The sequence below is a fragment of the Phodopus roborovskii genome, unplaced genomic scaffold, assembly GCF_943737965.1.
Source record: "Phodopus roborovskii unplaced genomic scaffold, PHOROB, whole genome shotgun sequence".
NCBI classification, from domain to species: domain Eukaryota; kingdom Metazoa; phylum Chordata; class Mammalia; order Rodentia; family Cricetidae; genus Phodopus; species Phodopus roborovskii.
This window is the reverse complement of record NW_026126418.1, coordinates 79,366,766-79,380,276: the sequence shown is the minus strand read 5'-3', so window position 1 is coordinate 79,380,276 and position 13,511 is coordinate 79,366,766. Positions and strand designations below refer to the sequence as shown.

General features: G+C 39.8%; 1 protein-coding gene and 1 pseudogene across 3 annotated transcripts in view; both read left to right on the top strand.

Annotated features, from left to right (window-relative positions):
• Scai (suppressor of cancer cell invasion) overlaps positions 1-13,511 on the top strand; it is a 111,587-nt gene that overhangs the window by 24,698 nt on the left and 73,378 nt on the right. The window lies entirely within an intron of this gene.
• Positions 9,594-10,541, top strand: LOC127222864 (40S ribosomal protein SA-like; annotated as a pseudogene).

Genomic DNA, 13,511 nt, shown 5'->3' with positions numbered 1-13,511 from the left:
TTATGCCTGACCTTCCTGCTGTTGCTTAGCACACGGGGAGACTTGAGTCATGGCCTGTATTCTTGGTGTTTTGTCTGCCTAGAATATCAGGTTTCCCACATAGCTTAAAAAAAAAATAAAAAACAAAAATAAAACAGAAGAAACAGAAAGGTGGGATTCAAATATATTATGCATCAGTTTGCATAGCAGCACTGGTCACAGTAGCCAAAAGGATAAAACAAATAACCATCCATGAATGAATTTATACACAAAATAGTGTACACATACAACCATACTCTTGTAAAAAGAAATTAGTTGCTGACAGATGCAATAAACTCAAAAGACATCCTGCAAAATAAAATAAGCTAGGAACAAAATGTCAAGTATTATAAGAATCCAATTAACAGAATTCAGTGTCCCCACATTGCATTATACTTCCATAGTCCCATATCATAGAATGAGGATTATAAGCTTGACAAATAGCCAGGGTTACATAGTACAGTTCTCTGTAGCATGAATAAAAAAAAAAAAAAAAAAACAAAAAAACACAGGGACAGATATTGGAGTTTTTCAAGCTTTTGAAAAAGCAAAGCAGCCAAACCACCAGAGAGCTCTTACCTCTACCAAGACTGGGGCAATCCTGTCCTGAATGTGGATGGAGACTAATTGCCAGCTCTGAGACTGGGATTAAAGTTGTGCACCACCACCGCCCAGCTCTGTGGCTAAATAGTGTGGCTGCTGTGACAAAAGGTATATACCACTACTGCCTGGTCTCTATGGCTGTGGCTAGATTTGCATTCTGATTTACTGGCAAGCTTTATTAGATCATAAACAATCTATCACCATAGTTCCACTTTTTTGTTTAATATAAAAATGGAAGCTATAACTAATATAAGAAAGACCATGTACAATAAGTACAATAATATAATAATAATATAATAATAATAATTACAATAATATAGGCAATAAGTATATCAATAATATCTATACATGTGCATTTGACAAATTCAGAGAAAACACTCCATTATCTATACTATCATGGTGAGTCCAAAGTCTTGTACCTAATGTACTTTCTATTCAAATTTCCATTATCAAATTATATTTAACGTCACTGAATATTTTATACTTTACACCTCTTTAGTTGAGTTTCTTTTCTGAATCTGGTAAACAGGGAAAACTATAACTATCTAGTCTTAAACTTTCACAGAGACCCATGAAGGAAATAATATTAACTGAATAAGCAGGAAGGGCAAGCAAGCAACTAAAAAAAGATGGGGTAAATGACAGAAACTGCTGGCTGCCTGAACAGTCACCCAAGGGTCCTCTGCAACACTGGGGCATCCATCTTCAGCCCACAGGCCTAAAATATCTGACAAACTTTTCTTGAAGCATGATTATTAAAGGACTGTCCTTGTCTTGACAAGGTTTGGCAATTACTCTCTTTTGTGTCCTGCTTGTCCAGTTTGAACAGCATACTGTCAGAAATCAAGGCAAGGGCACTTTCTTGCCCAGTGGGCAACTTTTACCACAAGAAAGTAAACTCCATGTGGAATTTCTTCAGTGCCCATCATCTTCTCTGAAGTGTATTGGTGCTGCCAGGAGCTATTAAAACATCTAAAATGCCATATTTTGTAGATCTCTGAAGTATTTGAAGATGACCTGTCTTTCTAAAATATATGTTTAACTTTGTAAACATACCTAACATGACTAATTACTAATCTGCATATCCATATTATCCTTTCAAAGACTAAAAATTTGCATTACATTGTTAAATGAGCTGTTTAGGTACAATACCTTGAACAATATTAGAAATGTATATACAGTATGCTTTAACAAAATTAATCTCAAATTTGTATTCAGTATACAAAATTTGTATGCAATATACAAAAGTCCAATCTAATGTAAAGTATTTAATACTAGCAGTTGCTTTTTAAAGTAGATTTAATATCCTACATTTTTCTTATGTCTGTATCCTCCCTTTTTTCTCTTAAAGTAGATGCAATAACCTACCCTTTTATCCTATTATACCTGTACCCTCTCCTTTTTTTTTTTTTCTTCAAAACAGGAACTCTGAATCTGAATCTAACCCCCCTATGTTTAACTTTCTTGCTGACTATACCCAATAACAACTTGTAACCAACCTCCTAAACAATGACAAATATCTATAACCCAATAAACAACCAAAAAAACACCTCTTGGAAATATAATTGTGTTCTTAAAGTTACTTCCTGCTGTCTGAGGGTGATGGCATCTTCAGGGGATCCTGAAAAGAACAATTTTGGTTAATTGTCAAGTCCTAGGAGAGGTTGCTATATCATTTGTTGTCCAGTCTCTGAATAATGGGAACTTGCAGGGCTTGTCTCAAGTCCTGACTAGAGTAGTCTGTGAGACTGGATCATCTCAACTAGCCACCTCAAAATTGTTCTGTGCAATTTGTAGTTCAAGTTGTTGTTCAGCTTAATGCTGTTATCATAGTCCTGGTGGAATTGTCATTGTGGGGTTCCATCTTCTTTTTGGAGACCTCATAGTTCACATTAGGTCAGAATATTTCTTTTCTTGGTATTTTTTCCCAGTAGTTCTCCTTTTTGAATGCTTATTTGTCCAAAGATCTTAAATTCCTGAAGTTTATTTTTATTTTCCTGAAAAGACAAAAACAAAACCCTTCCCCATACTCTTTCAGCCTACACACATCGGGGAGGGCCTAGGCCCTGTGCCAAATGATATGACAGACTTTGAAGATTCCCCATGGAAAACCTTACCCTCCCTGGGGAGCAGAAAGGGAGTGGGATGGGGGTTGGGGATGACAGGGGAGGAGGAGAGGGGGAGGGAACTGGGATTAACATGTAAGACAAACGTGTTTCAAGTTTTAATTAAAAATACTACCATTAAAAAACAAACAAAAACCCTTCCCCAACCCTAACTTTGGGGAGGTTCCTAATCTAATCTTTATCAGTTTTGATTGATGATTTCTCCTGAAATTCTTTTATGTTTTCTTACAATAGGCATTAGGTTCTTTAATTGCTCTGGAAAAGAGTTTTCTCTGTGGTGACAGGAAAGGGTTACTTTGAATGTGTCTTGTTGACCTACATTTATTAGTCCAATGCCTGCCTTTGTCACACCTTCTATATAATCCAGAAGGGAGGGGTGTTTTGTTTGTATTATGCTTAGAAAGCTTATTGTTTCTAGGAACACCCTGTTTACAATCCTTTTGTAATTGCCTGCCACAACTGAAACACTTCGATTTTTCTTCAAACCTCTTGAAATTATTTCTCCTGTCCATGCATCATCATGGTCATAAGATTCAATATTGACTGTATCTCAAATCCATCCCTCCAAAGGTGCTGACCTTTTAAGGCCTAATTATTACCCTTTTGCATTGAAAATTAGCATTTTCAAAAGCCGGCAATTCAATTAATATTTGTCTAGCTTCTAAATCTGGTATCATTCTATTTACTGATGTCATTCTTTGTGAGAAGTCCATGAAGGCTTCCTTAGGACCTTGAATAACTTTAGTAAATGACTCATTTTTCTTTCCTACTCCTAAGCATTCAAAGATGCTGCATGGCATAAAGCCAGGGCATGGTTATCATACAGAGCTTGCCTTTCCAAATATTATCATAATCTCATTCTCCAAGAATTTAATCTTGGGAGATTTCCATCCCTCTAGTTTACCCTCTTCTCTGAACCAGGTACCCCACTGTAATTGTGAACCAGGCTCTAATATAGCATTAACCAAGTCTACCCAGTCTTTAGGAATAATTCTATTACAAACTGACAATGAGTTTAATGTCGCTTCACAAATGATGAATGCATGCCATATGAGACTACTCCTTCCTTGAATCTCTTGAAATCTAACATTATCACGGGAATCCAATTAGCTCTTACACAGACTCTATCATTTGACAATTTCTGTAAGATTACTGGATATATTAAGGTTGGCTGTTCCTCTGTAATCTGTAATCTGCAATGCTAAGATTGGCTCTACATTGATTCCCTCTGACTGGATTTGAATATCTCTATGGTCTGCTTTAATAAGTCTTTCTAAGACCTGTATCTTGGCACTCATATCAACTAACTTTTTTAGAGTTAAACCAGGAATTATCAAACCAACAACTAAGATGGTCAAAATGATAATTAGCAAGATGTCATTCCCAGTTAAGTTAATCATCCCCTCATTTAATTGTTCTATTTTTAAGTCATGCAGTGTGCAATCATACAGAGACCTAACCCTCTCCATTGTAATAGGGTTTCTGATTTTTTAATGTCAGGAAAAACAAAAAAACTCTTTTTTTACTAATTCCTCTCTTTAAGAATTCCCAATTGTCTTATCAAATCTGCTAACAGAGTCAGTGAGCTGTGAGGCATAACATATCTGGTAGCCCTGAGTTGAGAGTGGCAGCCCAAGAGGAACTATAGGGAAAGCCTGCAGCCCATGGGAATGGGTTGGGGAAGAGAGACAAAGATGGTGGTCTGAAAAACTGTACACGGGATTATGCCTCAAAGCAGAGCCAGCTGGTCTAGGGGGATTTGAGAGGCTAAATAGAAAAATCCCAAACTTGATAAAAGACTTGTGGGGAAAAACAACAGAGAATCTAGCTGCCTGGGCAGAGACTCCAATGGGAGCCTTGTGTGCAGCTCTGTCCTAGGCTGGTGGCTTCATAGCCACAGAAAAGTAGCTTTTTTGTGGATTTGTACCTTTACATTTGTAGAATGAATAATAAAACCCAGTGACACATATTGGGGTTCAAATTGAAGATCATAAAAACAAATCCAAGCCACCAGAGAGCTCTTACCTCTGCCAAGGCTAGGGCCTGAATGTGATGGAGACTAATTGCCTAAGACTGAATGCTAGCTCTGAGACCCTGCTCCTGTTTTAAATAACTCTCTAAAGCTGGGATTAAAGGTGTGTGTCACCACTGCCTAGCCTCTGTGACTGTTGCTAGCTTTGCATTCTGATCTACAGGCAAGCTTTATTAGATCATAAACAATATATCACCACATTTCTCTCTCAGAAATGACAACAACAACAACAACAACAAAAAGAATTTAACATACCTTATTAACAGACATGTAATTTCTCCATGTTCATTACCTGCACCTAAGCTTGGAGTGTTCAAATTCAGCTAGAACCTAAACCAAGATACTAATAATAATACTTATAATTTGTTAAAGGAACTGCTATGGACATTTTTGTTGTTGTTGAAGCAAAAGCTTTTCTTAACAAAATTCTGAGCTAAGCAGTGGTGAAGCACAGGACTTTATTCCCAGCACTCAAGAGGCAGAGGCAGGCAGACCTCTTAGTTTGAAGCCAGGCCTGTCTATAGAGTGAGTTCCAGGACAGCCAGAGCTATGCTGGGAAACCCTGTCTCAAAAACAAAATAAAAAGAAAATCTATAGGGATTACATTTTGCTCAGTGTAATTTGGGGACTAACTGAATTTGTCTTTTTACATATGTGAATGTGCATTTGTCACTGCTCTAGAGGCAATAGAAAAGGCAGACTAAAGCCCCATGCTTTATTCAGAGCATCAGCCAATTTATACTCAGGGTTAAGAGGAGTCACATGAGTGGTGTACAGTTATAAGAAGAAGCTGCATGTGAAAGACATGTATTTCCATAAAGGCATATAACCAAATAACAATAATGAAGTAAACTCACTCCTATCCACTACACATGGGTGAGACACAAAAGCATAATCCAAGAACAATCCTTGTTTTTGAAGAAACTGGGGTCACAAGACTTTTCTTGGTTCCTTGGAGTTTTCTCACAAGCACTCAGAAATTGCCTCACAATGCATTCATGGACCATATTCCAACAGTATTATTTTTCATGTTAATTTTTTAAAGATTTATTTATTTTTATTCTACAAATATGGGTATTTTGCTTGCAACATTGATGTCTGTGCACCACATTCATACAGTGCCCAAGAAGGCCAGAAGAGGTTGTGAGATTCCCTGATAATCTGCCATGTTGGTACTAGGAAACAAACTCCAGTCTTTTGCAAGGGCAATATCTTAGTTTGAGTTTCTATTGCTGTGATTAAATTCCATGACCAAAAGCAACTTGGGGAGGAAAAGGGTTATTTAATCACATACTTATACATCACAGTCCATTTTCAAAGGGAAGTCAGGGCAACAACTGATGCAGAAATTATGGAGAAGTGCTGCTGGTAGGCTTGTTTCCTATAGCTTGCTCAGCTTGCTTTTTTATAGAACCCAATGCTGTGGGATAATCCTTCTGTATACTGTGAATATGTTTTACTTTCATTGATCGAAAATAAAGCTGCTTTGGGCTATAGCAAGGCAGAAAAAGTCTAGGCAGGAAAGCTAAACTGAAAATACAGAGAGGAAGGAGGACCAAGTTTGGCAAGAGCCACCTTCTAGACATGCTAGAGGACAGATAAAACCACAAAACACATGGCAAAATATAGATTAATAGAAATGGGTTAATTTAAATTATAACAGCTAGTTAGAAAAAAAAAAAAAAAAAAAAAAAGCCTGAACTAATAGGCCAAACAGTCTGTAATGAATATATGAGCTATTTGTGATCAGGTGTTTAAGACAAAAGAAAAGCTCTGCCTCCGTTTATATCCCAGGACACCAGCCCAGTAAAGGCACCACCCACAATGGCTGGGCCCTCCAACATCAGACACTAATAATAAACCACAGACGTGCACACAGACCAGTCTGATGAAAGCATTTTCTCATTTGAGGTTCCCTCATCCAAAATGATACTTCCTTACGTCAAGTTGATGTAAAAATAAAAAAAAAAAAAAAAAAAATAGCTAGTACAAGCAGCTGATCCATCTCTCCAGTACTTGTTTTTGTTTTTGTGCTTTTTAAGAACTGGAAGCAGGAGGGAGAATTTTAATGTTGTAAATGTGCTTGCTGGTTGAGGAATAGGGCACATCTTTGCAAACCCTGGAATTATCTAACCTCTACTAAAACAACAACCTGACCGTTATATCTCTAGTTCCAGCCTAAGTAATTGCTTTCAGCATAATAGCTATTATCACAGACAGACTGAACGTTTAATAACTAGATTAGAGACATCCTTTTGCAGTGCACAAATAGGAAAAACATCACTACAGTAATTCACTCCCACATCTGACCAGCCCTACTACAGTTTAACAGCATTGTGTCTGTCTGTATCTTGCTGCCTCATTTAGGAATTCAGAGATTTTATGGTGATCTGGGATATTGATCATCCAAACTGTTGCTATGTACATAAAAGTTTCTAATAAGATTAATAAAGCCATGGAACCCATAATGCTTGAAATCTTCTGTTTGATTTTTGTGCATCAATCTTGACATGTTACACTACTTTATTAACAAGCCCATTTTCTACTTTTCTAGGTAATTTTTATTATTGTGATAGTTTGGGTATAATTAGCCCCCATAAGCTCATAGGGAATGGCACTATTCAGAATTATGGCTTTGTTGTTGTAGGTATGGCCTTGTTGAAGGAAGTGTGCCACTGTGGAGTTGGGCTTTGAGGTCCCATTTTTGCTCAAGCCATATCCACTATCTCAGATCACTTCTGTTGCCTTCCAGTCAAGATGTAGAAATCAGCTCCTTGTGCAGAACCACATCTGCCTGCTTCCCACCATGTTGCATCATGATGATAATGGACTAAGCCTCTGAAAATGTAAGCCAGTTCTAATTAAATGTTTTCCCTTTATAAGGGTTACTGTGGTCATGATGTCTCTGCACAGCAATGGAAACCCTAAGACAATTATTATATTCTAAGTTATGTTCTAAATAGGGTTGTGTTCTTGTTTGCTGCTGTTTTTGAAATGGGTCCCTGTGTTGCCTGGGTTGACTTCAAACTCCAGGATCAAGTCTTCTTCTCTTGTTGGCCTCCTGAGTAGCTAGAAAATAGGCACATATTGTTTTTCTGACTAAATATGTTCATCAATAGGGTTAGTGCTGGAATAATGAAATGTCTTCTGGTGATGGTATAAGCCTATAATTCCACCATTTAGAGGCAGAAGCTGGAGGATACTGGCCTTAAGACCTATGTTCAACAGTGAGATCCTGTCATAAGCCCCAACTCACTTCAAATTTCTGTTTATTGACAATCATTAATTCTTAGATATTCACAAAGTCCTATAATCTCTTTTGTAATGAAAGATAGGTTATTTCAAGACAGAAACAAAAGAAATTCCTTATATACATACTTTGGGAAAGATTTTTGTACAATTCTTAAAAAACAAAAAAAAAAAAAAAAAAACAGGGTGTCTTATTTAGGGTTTCTGTTATTGTGAAGAGACACCATAACCACAGCAACTCTTATAAAGGAAAACATTTCATTGGTGTGGCTTACTTATAGTTCATAGGTTCAGTCCATTATCATCATAGTGGGACATGGTGCTGGAGAAGTAGCTGAAAGTCCTGCAAGCAACAAGAAGTGATCTGTGACACTAAGCAGTATCTTGGGTATAGGAGATCTCAAAGTATAGTGCCCACACTACAATCTGTTCCACAAATCAGGCAAAGGCCGAGAGAGACAAGATAGTGGGTCATTCATTCGATGGCAATGGCCGAATGCTGAATGCCATTTATTGATGGGATGGAACGGGCTTAGATACAGACTTACAGCACAGTGGAAAATAACAGGTGTGTGTTATCAAAACAGGAAGAGTACCAATAACAGCTCTGGGGCAAGGAGTTCTGGCCAACAGTTTCAGGCTTGCTCAAGGTGCCTTGGGGGTCTATGCAGGGCCCTACATGTCCCCCTTTCTTTTAATATAAACTAACAGGCAGCAGAGGACATCAGCATAATTCCTTACACGTCATTGGAGAGGTCACCCAGGCCAGTAACCCTCCTGTCTTAGGTTGGATATTTGCCCCCTTCTGCCTTACCTGTCTCTGGTGTTTAGTTTGTCAGCCATATGTGGGCAGAGGCATTTTCTCTTGAGCCAAAAAACAGTAGAATCTGTCTTGTTTGAAGGTTGGCCTGGGCCTGTCTAATGCTGTGCTGAAGTAGCACCAAGTGCAAGGGCTACAAACCCCAGTGAGAGAGAGCTTGCCCATTCTCTAAATAATATGCCTGCAAGTTGAAGTCCTTGTAAAACGTCTTCTGCACTGGCAGGTGGTACTCAGGTTTCACTGATGTTAATGATCTGCATAGCTAAAGCATTTGTATAATTTAAAAACTGATGCATTAACACAGGTATGTGTAAAAGAGAGAGGACAAGAAGCCATATGAGCCTCTCACACACACACACAAAAAAAAAAAAAAAAAAATGTGTGTTTTGGGTGGCTAAGGCTTCAGCCAAATCACCTGATAGTTGATCCACTGTGCTTGCAGTATTTACAGATTGGGAGAGGGCTATCCTAGAAACTGTTCCTTCAGTGGCAGAGGCAGCACTGGCAGCCGTGATCCCGAAATCTCCTTTCCTCTCTGCTGCACACATTGGTCATCTGCAGAGGTCTCTGGCATAGGTACCACCTGGGGTATGTGGCCCATGACAGCTGTTACTTCATATGTCCAGCAGATAACCAGTTGGCAGACCTGCAGAGAACAATTGAAACTTCCTCCAAAATTAGTAGCATTAGTTAACAACAAAAAAGAAGGGAACAGCCTTTCCGTGCTGCCCTGGGACGGGTCCATACGGTGTTCTTCTCAATTCCTGTCGTAACTTAAAGGGAAACTTACACAATGTCCGGAGGCCTTGATGTCCTGCAGATGAAGGAGGAGGATGTCCTCAATTTCCTTGCTGCAGGGACCCACTTAGGTGGCACCAACCTTGACTTTCAGATGGAGCAGTACATCTACAAACTGAAGAGTGATGGTATTTATATCATCAATCTGAAGAGGACCTGGGAGAAGCTGCTGTTGGCAGCCCAAGCCATCATTGCCATTGAGAACCCCGCTGATGTCAGCGTCATCTCCTCCAGGAACACTGGGCAGCGAGCTGTGCTGAAGTTTGCTGCTGCCATGGGGGCCACTTTGGTTGCTGGCCGCTTCACTCCGGGGACCTTCACCAACCAGATCCAAGCAGCCTTCCGGGAGCCACGGCTTCTGGTTGTCACTGACCCCGGGGCTGACCACCAGCTCCTCACAGAGGCGTCTTACATCAACCTGCCCACCATTGCCCTGTGTAACACAGACTCTCCTCTGCGCTACGTGGACATTGCCATCCCATGCAACAACAAGGGAGCTCACTCAGAGGGTCTGATGTGGTGAATGCTGGCCTGGGAGGTACTCCGCATGCGTGGTACTATTTCCCATGAGCACCCATGGGAGGTCATGCCTGACCTTTACTTCTACAGAGACCCAGAGGAGATTGAGAAGGAGGAACAGGCCGCTGCCGAGAAGGCTGTGACCAAGGAGGAATTTCAGGTGACTGGACTGTACCAGCCCCCAAGTTCACCGCTGCTCACAGAGGTGGCTGACTGGTCTGAGGGTGTCCAGGTGCCCTCTGTACCCTTCCAGCAGTTTCCTACAGAAGACTGGAGTGCCCAGCCATCCACTGAGGACTGGTCAGCAGCTCCCACAGCGCAGGCCACTGAATGGGTTGGAGCCACCACTGAATGGTCCTGAGCTGCTCTGCAGACACCCGAGCAAAGGGAAAAAAGGTGAAAGGAAAATAAATTCTCATCATACAAAAAAAGTAAATAAATAAAAGGGGGAACATGAACACAAGTGCCTGAAATGAAGGTGAAACTCTATTATTTGGATCAAAGTGTAAATTTATAGCCGCTTTACCCAAACTATAATTAGTGGTCAGGAAAACAGGGGCACACAGGGCTACTCAGATCCACAGGCATCAAGAATGGGTAGATTCTTGAAGGCCCATTGGACATTCTCACTGGCTGTTACAATCACTGTCCCTCCCCATATGGTGAATCAGACGCTCAGGCACCCAAACAGGGTTATCTTCATCTTGTGAAAAGACACAAACCAACCCTTGGGCCCATACTAGAACTGGGTCAGGACCACTCCATTGTCCAGTAGTGACATTCTTCCACATAACTGAGCCATAGTCAGATGGCAGAGGGCGCCAATGCCTGTGGGCCACAGATCCAGCAGAACCATCAATAGTTAAAAAATTTTAAATATAAAGGATAAGAAAAGGTGATTATGAGGAGACCCTGTAAATTCTCCCTTTTATTTTATTTTTTTTTGTTTTGTTTTGTTTTGTTTTGTTTTATTAAGATAGGCTTTAATTGTGGGATGTGCATGCTCCACCATGGCTGACCTTGAGGATTGTAAGGGATGCCTGTCTTATGTGAGTTAAAAATTTTTTGCAAAAAATAGTTGAAACCATGACTAGTATAACAGGGCCATTATCAGTTTTTAATTGTCTGAGGATCCCCATATAAGCAAAGGCTTGTATCCACAGATACATGAACAAATTGTAGTCGGCCAAAGGAAGGAACATGGGTAACATCCATCTGTCAGGTATCATTAGGCATGACACCCTGAAGGTTAACTCCAAGGTGTGGAACAGGTAAGAACTCTGCACATAGGGGACAGTTCTTAACTATATTAACAGCTTGGTCTCTAGTAATTTTAAAATGGAATTTAAGTGACCCTGTATTAAGGTGGAAGGTTGTATGAGCTTTACAGGCTGCTTCATAACCAGACTCTCTCATCATGATGGCACTATCTGTTTTAGTATTAAAATCAGCAGTGACATAGTAGGCTTTGTATGGCTAATATACAATAGACCGGAGCTATATAGGCAGCAGTTTCTAAGGGGGCCAAACTAGATCAAACCCAAGTTATATTTCCCAATAATTTTTGAAAATTATTAAGGGTAGTCAGTCCATATAGCCTTAAAGTAATCTTTTGAGGACAGATACCAGAATATAACAATTGATGACCCAGGTATTGATAAGGAAATTCTTATACCTTTTCTGGGGCTATTTTTAAGCCAGCTATTTGAAGATTATGTTGCAATTCCCCAAAAGCCTCATTCACTTTCTTAGGATCTGGGCCAGCTAAAAGAATATCATCCATATAATGTATAATATACAGGGATTGAAATGTCTCCCTAATGGGGGCAATGGCCAAAGATACATAAATTTGACAAATAGTAGGACTATTGGCCATTCCTTGAGGCAACACCACCCATTGATATCGCTCATAGGGCTCTTTAAAATTAATAGTAAGAATTCTAAATGCAAATCGCTCATTGTCCTGAGGATGCAAGGGAATGGTAAAAAAGCAATCTTTTAGGTCTATAACTAATAAATGATAAGGGCCATTGCTCCACCCCTACTGGGTTATCAGTTTTCCAGATAATAGGAATGGGAACAGGCTGCACAGCAATAGCCCCTAAGGAAAATTTCCCAACCCAGAGTGATCTCCAGCTCTTTTGGTAATTAAAATTTTGGATGCAACAGACTGAGGGTCACCTTGAAAGAATTTACCCAGTCCTCTTCCTTATACATAACCTTGGTCATCTAGCATATTTTTAACAGGCTCAGTAGTAAGGACTGCTCCCATGGCCTAAAGCACATCTCTTCCCCAAAGATTAACAGGGATATGACTTAACACAAAAGGTTGAAAAGGCCTGTTATGTTCTTCAACATCTGACCATTTAAGAAGCTGAGTGTTACATTCTGGAGTCACAGCAGTTCACATTCCTCAGCTAAAGGCCATATCAAATCATCCATATAAATTCCTTTGGCTATTAGGCCATGCTGGCTTTGGCCATTTTCTGCTGACCCCCTCTGGAGGCCAGCTGTGGGAGGCACAAATTGCCAACCCTTCCAATTAAGACACTGACTTGATGTCTTTTTTTTTTTTTTTTTTTTTTTAACTATATCTCAAGCAATTTAAATAGTACCTTTTGTTGGGATTCACACATTCATAATCACACTTCATTCACATATTTTTGTGGGCACACCATACATAAATAACATACATACATACACACATACATACAAACAAGATGGTTCTTTGTTTTAATTGTTCAAATTCTGCTTTCTAAGTATCTTCTTCATCAGTTACAGTTGAACTATCATCTCCTAGTTGAGATCCCTCTTGTTTTGACAGATTCTAAATCTTGTACTTCCTCAAAAGTCCTAATCATCTCTGCCAATTTTTCTTTTACTTTATGGCAATGAATTCTTTAGCTGTCTTGTTTTAACAATTCCGGTGCCCTGTCTTTTCAATAGGGCCACTAATTGCCCACTGAGCATTTCCTTAGAGTTACTGGACCCCATCCTTCAATATAACCTCTGAAAGACCTGCAGAGCGTGGACCCTCACGCTCTGACTCAGGAAAGGTGACACCCCAAATCACTCATGAGAAGCAGTATTGATGAAATAGCATGAGGCCTTTTATATTCCAAGTGCACTGGGGTCCACAGTCATACTCCACACAGGGGTAGAGGACTGAGGACCCTGAATGCAGAATCGAGGCAGCTTTTATAGGGTTTACAACAAAGCCCGCACATTGTAAACCAATCATCTCATAGCATCCAGAGCCCGTGTGGTGCGGACCAATCAATTTAAATCATCCAAGCCCACGCATCCAAGTCTGCATTTGCAGGCGGGCTCCTGGGTGGGGGTGGAA